The 10,096-nt window shown below is 41.3% G+C and overlaps 1 long non-coding RNA gene across 1 annotated transcript; it reads left to right on the top strand.

Moving 5' to 3' along the window:
* The first annotated feature begins 2,547 nt into the window (after positions 1–2,547).
* LOC147691933 (uncharacterized) lies at positions 2,548–4,269 on the top strand. The gene is made up of 2 exons (XR_015299801.1): positions 2,548–2,640; positions 3,976–4,269. It is a non-coding gene; the product is annotated as an uncharacterized LOC147691933 (long non-coding RNA).
* Positions 4,270–10,096: the final 5,827 nt, after the last annotated feature.

Raw genomic sequence — 10,096 nt, 5'->3', positions numbered from 1 at the left:
AAGCTCTTCGCCGTAAGGAAAAATAAATTACTGCCCGTGTATTAGGTAGCTAAAGTTTTCGCTTAGTGTTAGTTCGGAAATTAACGCTGGGTACAATGTTGAGATGATTTCTTCTAAATCATGTGACATTATGCATTTCATCTGAAATGTATCCGTGTCACAAGCACATGAGATTCTTCAAGAGAGATAGGGACACGAAGTACAGCATAAGGTCTTGTGATAATCTGGGACAGTTCCCTCTAAAACTGCCAGGGGGAAACCAAAACATCACATCATACCAGCCTCACGCACGAACAAGCAAAGCAAACATGATGAAACACTGGTCGCATATTCATTTAATTTTATTTCCCATGACTTTTAGTACAGAGATATACAACATCGGTTGTTTCCTATATGGATGCCTGAAAGCATTTAACATTATTTGCAGCTTATTTGCATAAAGCAAATGTGCAAACGAAGAATATGTTCTGAACAGTAAAACACAGGGAGGTGGAGCGTCAACATAGGAAGGATGACTTGCACAGAACCCACTCCCTTCTCCTGTGAGATGCAGGCCTCGCTTCTGCCAATCAGATTTCTGTTGAGAAGGCTGCAGGCTCCTACTATACTAAGGCCAACAAAATGGCCCCTAATACTGATAGAGCGGAAACGACAGACTCTGGCCAAATCGGTATAAGTAGAGATGTAGTAGAAACGCGGCTTGTGGTATTAGAGTGTGTGATAAAATTGATAACACAAGTTAAAACAAATGAGCACCTTTTAGCAGGCGAAGTCGCGGTTCAAAAGTGAATATTTGCTAGGGTACAGCCACTGCAGTTGACAAAAGACTTTCCTCCTGCCAAAGATGCTAGTCAGTTCTCGGCACTAAATTCAGGAACTGCTGGCACGTACTTCCGTTATCTGGCTTTCGCCAGGTCTCTAGAATAAGGCCTATGCAAACGTGAAAATGTATGCCTTCTGAAAATTAGTTAAAATTATATGAAATTTAATGAAATCCACTTATGTTGGTATCTTGCATGAAAATTGAATGTGTGGGTGGGCATAGCTCACGTTCAAAAGTCATGAGATACACTCGAGCTGCACACAAGAAAATGTCTCCTACTAGACGTTTTCTGCTTCAGTCAGTATAAACTGCGAGATTTTGTAGCCACAAAAATGGATAGAATGTAGCAAATGTCATATAACCCGAAATTTGGAAATTTCACGAGCATTATAAAAAGTTTTCATGTGCCTTCCAGCAACAGAAGAGTACTGGAGCAGCATACAATTGGCTCTTCCCTCATTAATATTGATGAGGCCTTATGCATTCATTCATGAGATACAATGTAACCTGTAAGAGAAGAAAAGCCTTTGCCGCCATCTCTGTCGTAGGTTGTAACTAGCTACATGATTTGGTGCAGTTTCCACATTTCGAAAGACTCTACACCACTGGCATAACAAAGGCCTCTGGAGTACAGGGGGTCCCGAACTCCAGGGAGCCGCTCAGCACAGTAACGTGGCCTCAGAGCTCCTGAGAAAGTCTGGAGGGCAGCCTCTCAATGCGATCTGCAGGGGTCTCACCTCAAGTTTCATTACGTAATTGCTCCACACTATATACAAACATTATTCCTTCATTTAAACTTCTTCGTTATGTAACTTCACCTTAGTGTGTCATTTCAACTGTTAATTTCACACCCTCCTTGATCCAAGGCATTGCCATACCATGAATCCACATTCCAATAACAAAGCCGTGTGCATCAGAAGGAGAAAAGGACCCCTTGTGTTATTACAGCGCTGCTCACTGAGGAGCATGGTGCCAAGGCACAAATAAGTCTGCTTATCCCTTTTTCCGATGTAGGCTTTTTCTCACGAGTTGATTTTTCACCCTTACTTGCCACAGTCAGTCATTTATGCTTGCTGGATGACTTTCCATTTGATAACAAGCGCAAAATTCCCCCAAAGATGACCCCGTCTGCCCACTACCACACATAATTTACCCATCATATCAACGTCTTTAATGCATCCTCTGTCACTTGCCTCTCTCCTTCGCCCCCTCTCTCCTTCGCCCCCTCTCTCCTTCGCCCTCTCTCTCCTTCGCCCTCTCTCTCCTTCGCCCTCTCTCTCCTTCGCCCTCTCTCTCTCTCTCTCTCGTTCTCTCTTTCGCTCGCGCTCTCTCTCGTTCTCTCTCTCCTTCTCTCTCTCCTGCGCTCTCTCTCTCTCCCTCCTTCGCTCTCCTTAAGAAATCAGGAAACAAACATATCTATTTTCTCTTTAGAGCCAGCCTGTGTTAAAAAGGAGAAACAAAAGAATAACCATTTCTCCACTCTACTTGGATCAGATAAATCAGATAAGTACCTATGTCCTTCTAAATATGTATACCATCATCCTACCATATACCAGATAGACGAGGATTCTTTGGTTAAATATATCTTTCTTCTCTCATTGTATTCTGTACAGGACGAGAGGCCGAAGAAACTCTGGTGCGAAGAAACAGCTACACAAGCATGTACCTCTGGCGAGGGAACACAGAGGCGAAGGAACCCGGAAGAAGATATCAACGACCTGGGCGAGGAAGACCCGCGTGTCAGGGCTGGAACATGTCAGAGGTGTCCAATCAAGGATCCACAAATTCCTGACTGCAGGACAACAGGACCCGAACAAGTAAGTCAACAACACACAGGGAGTGCAGGAAATGCTAGGCAGAGCTGTGACTTATGCAAAGCACATTCTTGTCCCGGACTTCCCAATTTATTCACACTTCACTCCACCCCGCTCCCTGTCTGCAAATGGAGAGGGTGCGACTGACAATGCCCCTACCCTGCTGTCCTTGAGTCTGAGTATGGAGCTCTGTGCCTGAGCCTTGTTCTATCTAATGCCACTAATGGTGTGTGTTTAGGGCCTTGTTTTTTGTGAACCAGGTTTTCTGTAATTGATTATGGCAAACTTCAGAATTACTTCTTTTAGATGCTGAAAGGAGGATGTAGCGTGGATCCTTGTTCAACAAATTTTAAATGATTTAATAGTTGCAGTAAGGCAATTAACATTCAGTCGAGCTGTGATTGTGACAATTCATTATACATTGTGTTGTATGTTTGCATATGTGAGGTTGTATCATAACTGAACGATGACTCCATCATTGCTTAACAGCTGTCTGCAAAAGAACAATAAGAGCAATGGGGGTGCCTTGTAATTTCTTAACAGTTTGTGCTGATCTTGTGCTACAAATGGCATGCAAATCTGGCGCAAAGCCTTGAGTTGGGATTTCATTTGTAAATCTGTAGGTCCAGGTGTGAGGTTCTCAAACTGGATGAATGAGTGATAGCAAACTGCACTTACAAAATATACTGTGCTCGCAGCTTTTATTTAGACTGGATCAACTCCCTAATAATTAGATCAGTTGGTCCTGGTCCTAACACTTGGTAGTAAGCTCCTTTTCTGATTTCTGGTCACTATGCTAGTTTCTTAGACAACTGTTTTCCAAATATGATAATTGCAAGTACAGTTCAGACTCACCCTGGCTGCCTCAATGATGGTTTTGTAAAGAAATCTGGCACTGATTACTTTCTGTTTGCAGAGGAAGCTTGCCCGCGTCTAGTGAACAGGACTATGGCCCATGCTTGTTTTAATGCATCTACATTTGTACAGTCTTTATCAAGTACCCCAGCATTTCAAAAGGGTGAAAGAGCCAGAGAAGACACACTGCTACTTGGGGCTAGAACTGTCATTGTGGACCAGGGGCTCATAGTTCATAAGGGAACTTTTTTTTTTCTTCAGCTTCTGGCCCCCTCTTCATCAATGCTTTGCTCTAAGCTGTGCCAAACTTTGACCAAGTGGCCTTAATGTTTCACTTAGGAACCATGTAACCCTAACCATATCTCATCTGGCAGACTGTAGGAAATAATGGAATTGGAACTTTTGATAGGCAGCCCAGCCGTATTAAAAACCATAAATAATGGTGGGAACATGATACTGATGTATGTTATTTTGTTTTCCCAGAGTTTATGAAGTCTGTGTGCAGTGCCAACGGCTGGTCATCACTGGACAACAGAAGTATGAGAAGGAAGCTGGCTATAAAAATTTGCAATGCCAGAAGAGGATTAAGAAAATCTCTGCATCTAGAATCAAACCGTGAAGTTGCTGGTTTTCGTTGAGCTATTTGTTATTGTTGCATTAGTCTGGCCTTTCTTCCCCGGATCTTATTTTTTTTCTGGATGTTTTCTCTTGTTTGGTATCCTGGCCCCTGTGGGGCCAAATATGTGCTTTAGATAAATAAAATTACATTGAAACCTCCCTTTTGATAATGTTTTTCCTTTACCACTATTTTGGTTAGTGTTTTGCAAATGGTCACCATGTCAAACAGCGTCCGATAATGCTCTGTACCTCTAAAGAAGGCAAATCCCAGTGAGTCAGGAGTATGGGAGTAGTGGCACATGTTAAGCTGATCTGAATGCAAAGGTATAACATTGCTGCAGGCCACTTCTTTTATATAAAGGTGCTTGTGGTATTTCTGCAGCACAAACATAGCCAAAAATAGCAACTTGTATTTTATACAAGTGTCTACCTCTCACTTTAGAGTTTAAAAAGTAATCTTTCCAATGCAGGACAAATAATCTGAGTATTAGGACCAGATTTAGAGACGTTTTGTGTCTGGTTTGCTTGAGTTTATAATGCAGACCTGATTCAAAATTTTCGGGATTTGCAAACAAGAGCAAATTGGTGTTTGGTACAATATTTATTTATTTATTTATTTAACGATTTGTAGAGCGCCTGGTGACCCGAAGGCATCCCCGCGCTATAATGTTTGATTTATCCAGAGGAGAGGGCAGGGAAGAGGGAGGGGACATGATAGACATGGAGTTTATTTAGGAAATAGGAGCGTTTTCAGTTTTTTTCAACACATCCGAAATGGGAAAAGTTTCACTTTTGTGTACACATAGTATTTTTTGGGTTATGGAAGGGTACCCTTCCATTACAAAACCTAAGTACCAGAGTAATTGACTTCCATCCTGAAGCGGTTATAGAATCATCCAGGGATAATCATCAGTTATCCTTAAATTGTCTAGAGCCCATCCAGGAGTCATTCTCACTCATCCTGATGTTGTCAGTTAGTATTCGTGGAGTTGTAAAAGGTAATCACTCCCTGTCAGTGGAAGTCATCAGAACACCATCCTAGCGTAGTTTTTGTGATTACAGTAAGAGTCATCAGAACACCATCCTAGCGTAGTTTTTGTGATTACAGTAATAGTCATCAGAACACCATCCTAGCGTAGCTTTTGTGATTACAGTAAGAGTCATCCCATTTAAATAATCAGCCCTGTGGGCAGACTTCAGGATGGCCTGGGATGACGTCCCCAGGAATGGCTGGCTGAAGCCATCCAATGACTTCAGAATCACTCCAGGATGATCTTCCTTTTTGACTAGGGACAAATGGCTCTTGAACACAAGGAGAAGTAATCTGGGTCAATGTGTATGTGGCCTAATGTCCGGTGTGAGGAGCGCGTGATCGCTACGTGTCCTGATTGGTTAAGTGTACCTGTCTACATGTGGCATCTAGCTTTGTGGTATTTCTGGGGAACGCAGTCTTCGGCTAAATGGGTTTCATTGGAGCCAATTACCTTAGACTTGTTTGTGGTGCAATTACCTATCTGTGGAATCGATCAGGGTTGTCTCTGGGTGTGTGTTTGCCTGTAATTTATGGGGGACCCCACCTGTGACTTGTTACTCGATGAGCGAGGGCATGGGTCGCAGGACCTGCCTGACCATGTATCTCTGACTCTTGGTCGATATGGAGGTCACCTTATGTGAATCAGACAGCAATCACGTGGGTTCATTGGAATGCCTAAGAATAATATGGCAGCCACCGACATCATTTTTATCAACATTACCAACATTGTGCAGATAGTTGTTATCTTGCACATTAGCATTGTCCTTACTGGTGTTGTCAAAGGTATGTTTGCTTTGGTCTGAACGTACATTGACATTGGTGTTATTGGCAACAATAATAGTATCGTACAAGCATACATTGATATCATCACTGCTGTTGTCGGCGCTGCTGTGGGGGCACAAGTTACAGTATGCATTGACATTGGATTAACAAGCATGTGGGCACAGGCTGTGTATACGTTGAAATTGGATTGACTGATATTGCTGTTGTCAGGCCTGCACATATGATGACATTCATTGACATTGTATTTACTCACCCCAACAGAAAGAATCACTGTTCATTTACATTAAAGCTTTAGAGGCACATGCATCAACGTTTTTTGCGAGCGCAAAAAGTGCATTTCACAAAAATCGCCCGTTTGCGCCCGCAAAAAGGCCTATTGCGATGCATCAAAGGGTAAGGCACTTGCAATTTAAGAAATCACGATTGCATTTAAGGAACCGCAATTTGCGATTCCTTAAATGCAATGCATGTACCCCTTAGAAATAGCGAATTTGCTATTTGGGGCCGCAAAATACAGAGACATTACTCTCGTCTGTATTTTGCAAAAACCTTGAAAAAAGCACTAAAGTGCAATTTTCAAGGTTTCAGGTTTCACACACATGCCCTTGGGGCATGTGTGTGTGCAACATGGGTGCACATCACAATTTTCGGGGTGCAACAGGGTGTCATTTTGACACCTTTGCATCCTTGAAATTGCATGCACAATTTCCCATTCATTCCTATGGGCCTGCAGGCCCATAGAAATGAATGGGAAGCCATTCCTTAATGCGACTCCCAATTTGCAATTCGCAATCAAGGAATGTTTAGAAATCGCTATTTTAATAGCGATTTCTACATTCATAGGCTTTTGAGAGTCCCTAGTTGCGATTCCTTAATAATCGCAATTAAGGGCTCACCAAAGCCTACTTTGATGCATGTGCCTCTTTGTACTGACCAAACTCTCACTTGTTGCTTCCTCTTAATACCAAACATACCAACTTGTGAAATGTTTTCACCTGTCAGGAGGGGCTGGGCCTTGAACTTTGTGAGCAGAGCCTGAGGCACTTTAACTCACAACCTCCCCCTCCCACACAAAAACAAACAAGCATTGGCAAACCGAATAGGTCCCATCTATTTAAGAGCTATTGGCTGTTGCTAATGTGTTTTAGCCATTTTGTACAACAGCAAGGCTGCTGTTCAGCATGGCTAAAAGTTATTGGGGTAGAGGAGAGTGGTGAAGAGTGTCCAAGAGGGGAATGGCAAAGAGTGGAGTAGTGTGTTGTAGAGTGGAGTGGCAGAGAGTATCATTTATTGGAGTGGCATGGTGTGGAGTCGCGTAGAGTGGTGATACACTGTAGTGGCAAAGAGTAGAGTGAACTGGTGTAGAGCGCATTGGTGTAGAGTGTTGCAGAGTATAGTAGTGTTGAGTGTAGCTGCATTGGATTGTCTGGTAGGCTGCAACCTAAAAAGCTTCTGAGGCTGCGGCCGATGCCCTGTGGAAGTTTCACATTTTGTAATGGAGATTGGCTGTGTGAAGCTTCCAAACAATTTGATGTAAATCTCCTTTCTGCGGCTTCCACTTAATTTTGTGTACACCATGTGATATTGGGTCTTCACAAGGCAACCGTGTACAGAGAAATTATATTGTGTGACACTCAGAGGCACCAGGTGAATTCTGTAATATGTTGAGCACTATCCAGCAGTGCAAACATTAAAGATTTCTTACTAGATACAGAGACCAAGACAAATCTTTAAAAAGTCCTTTACATTCTAGCAGACCAATGTTTGGACAAAATATCGAATGTTTAATATCGGAAGACAGAAATATCGGAAAACAAATTGTCATACAAAAATATTATGATGCAGGAATATCGTTGTCAAGAATATTGATTTTTTTTAGGTAAGTAATATTGTTGTTAAGTATATTGTTGTTTTTAATGTCATTATTCAATAATATAGTTGTTAAACATATCTTTTTTATTATTTCAATGTGTTTTAGTATTTAAAATAATTGTATGTGTTATTGTTTGTATGATTGATATTCAGTTTTTTATATTTAGTTTGAAGTGATTAACATTTTTGAATTTAATTGCTAATGGTAATTTATAGTGTTGTAGCAGAGTGTTGGGTTTGTAGGGGGATTGGGTGGGAAGTTCATTAAGTAATAATTATTAACTAATTAATAATGTTAAAGTAAGTATGCAATTGAAATTAATTTTGCATGTTATGTTAAATTGATTTATTTTAGTTTTATCTTCAGTGCGGGTTGCTACGTTTGTAGGGATATAGGGTGCGAAGTTAATTAAGTAATAAATAAAAAGAATTAGTTAACAATGTTCATTAATATTTAAATTAATTAATAATTATGTATATTGTGCAATTATTATAGATTTTAGTTATATTTTAGATGTGTTCTGCTTCATTTGTAGGGGTATAGGGTGGGATGTTTATTAAATAATATCTAATTTCCAATTTTTTAATTGTTAAATATTTATTTGATTATTAAAATGTAAATTGTTTTATACTTATCTGTTTTAGTTATATTATAGGTTTGGGCTGCTAGGTTTGTAGGGTTATAGGGTGGGAAGTTAGTTATGTAATTAAATAGCAATCATTTTTAATTGATAATTAATAATTACATAGTTTATTAATGGTGCAAATTGTAAACATGTCTAACATATATTTTATGTACATTAATATTATTTCTATTAAGAGCTGTATAGTTTAAAAAAATAAATTATTAGGGTTATTGAAATATGTAATAAGTTTAAAAAAAATCTTTTATTGTTTTAAAAACAAGGAATAGGAATAGACATATCTGGTGTCATATATTCAAACATAATAATAGGCGGATCGGTACAAAAACAGGATAAACACGATGCGATAAGGGAGTAGCTGAGAACCCTGCACTAATAATTTCAAAACAGGATTTACGACATTTCAATCTACCACCCAACTCAGGCGCAAATCCTCAGAACCCATCCACCCATAGAATCAGGATAGTAAAAGAAGCACGTTCACCAGATACTAGAAGATAGACAAGTACAGGATAATTCCCAATATTATTGAAGAGAAACTGAAAGAGAGAGTGGTGAAAAAAAGGAAACCATAAAAACTAAAGCTAAAACAAAACAAAACAATAGGCCCATCCCCCCACCCTGCACCCCTGCATATAGCCTAACCCCAACTAGCAGTGTGCCTGTCGCCCCAACTAACTAAGTTCTAAAAGTAGAAAAGAAAACGGTCTCCCTTCCCCCCGCCAGCAACGAACAACCCCTTTAGAAACCAAAAAGTAGCCAGAGGTTATAGACAGAGCTAAACAGGGGAGACGTTAAACACCGCCCAACCTTCCGCAAACATTATGGTAACAGATCCCGTGTCCTCTAAAGCCCCGAAATCAGACCCAGGCAAACAATCTCATCCTTGGCCCTTCCGATCCCTCATGTGAACTCTGTCTGACAACACCATCACAATCCCAGGAGAATCAAAGTTCGAAAGGAGTTCAATAAAGATCAGTCTGGGACAGGTCAAAAACGATGAGTCTTTGCAAACCTCAGCCACACATATGATCTCCCTCACCAACATTAAGTCCAGATGTTGTTTCCTCCGTAGATGTAGGAAAACCGCTAGGGAGGGAAAAGACGTGTTTGCCTTACGATAGTCACTAATGGAAGTCCCCAGGAGTGAAAAACCAAGTAGATCAGTCTCAATCGGCAGCAATGGTGATTGCTGCGATACAGTCAAAGAACCAAGTCCGCAAGCACTCTGCGTTCTAGCCAAGGGCATCAACAATTCTTCTAGCATGGGGTCCTCATCCTCCGGCACTATGTACCTCGTGAGAAATTCAGGTCGTTGTTGTTCTTGCGATAAATCAGGGTCCGGACTTGGGCACCCAGTTTCGATGATACCAGCGATCATTTTATGAACAATGGCTTCCAGATGTGAATGAAGTGCCCCAATGGCGGCCAATATGGTCTTCAATGATGGTTCACAATTCGGCCGACCCATCTCCGCTCTGTCGATTTCAATCATAGGCGTGTTCCCCGGAGAGCCCGGTTTCTCCGGGGGAATAAGCAAGAGCGGAGAGGACGGCATCGGAGGGTGCATCATCGGACAAACATCCTCAGTGTGAGTCCCGCTACCGCAAGCAAGGGCCCCAAACCAGCAAACCCCGGGGGTGGCAAACCGGGA

The sequence above is a fragment of the Lissotriton vulgaris genome, chromosome 9 (genome assembly GCF_964263255.1).
Source record: "Lissotriton vulgaris chromosome 9, aLisVul1.2, whole genome shotgun sequence".
Classification (NCBI taxonomy): Eukaryota; Metazoa; Chordata; class Amphibia; order Caudata; family Salamandridae; genus Lissotriton; species Lissotriton vulgaris.
The sequence above is the reverse complement of the archived record's forward strand: the minus strand, read 5'-3'. Positions and strand labels throughout refer to the sequence as shown.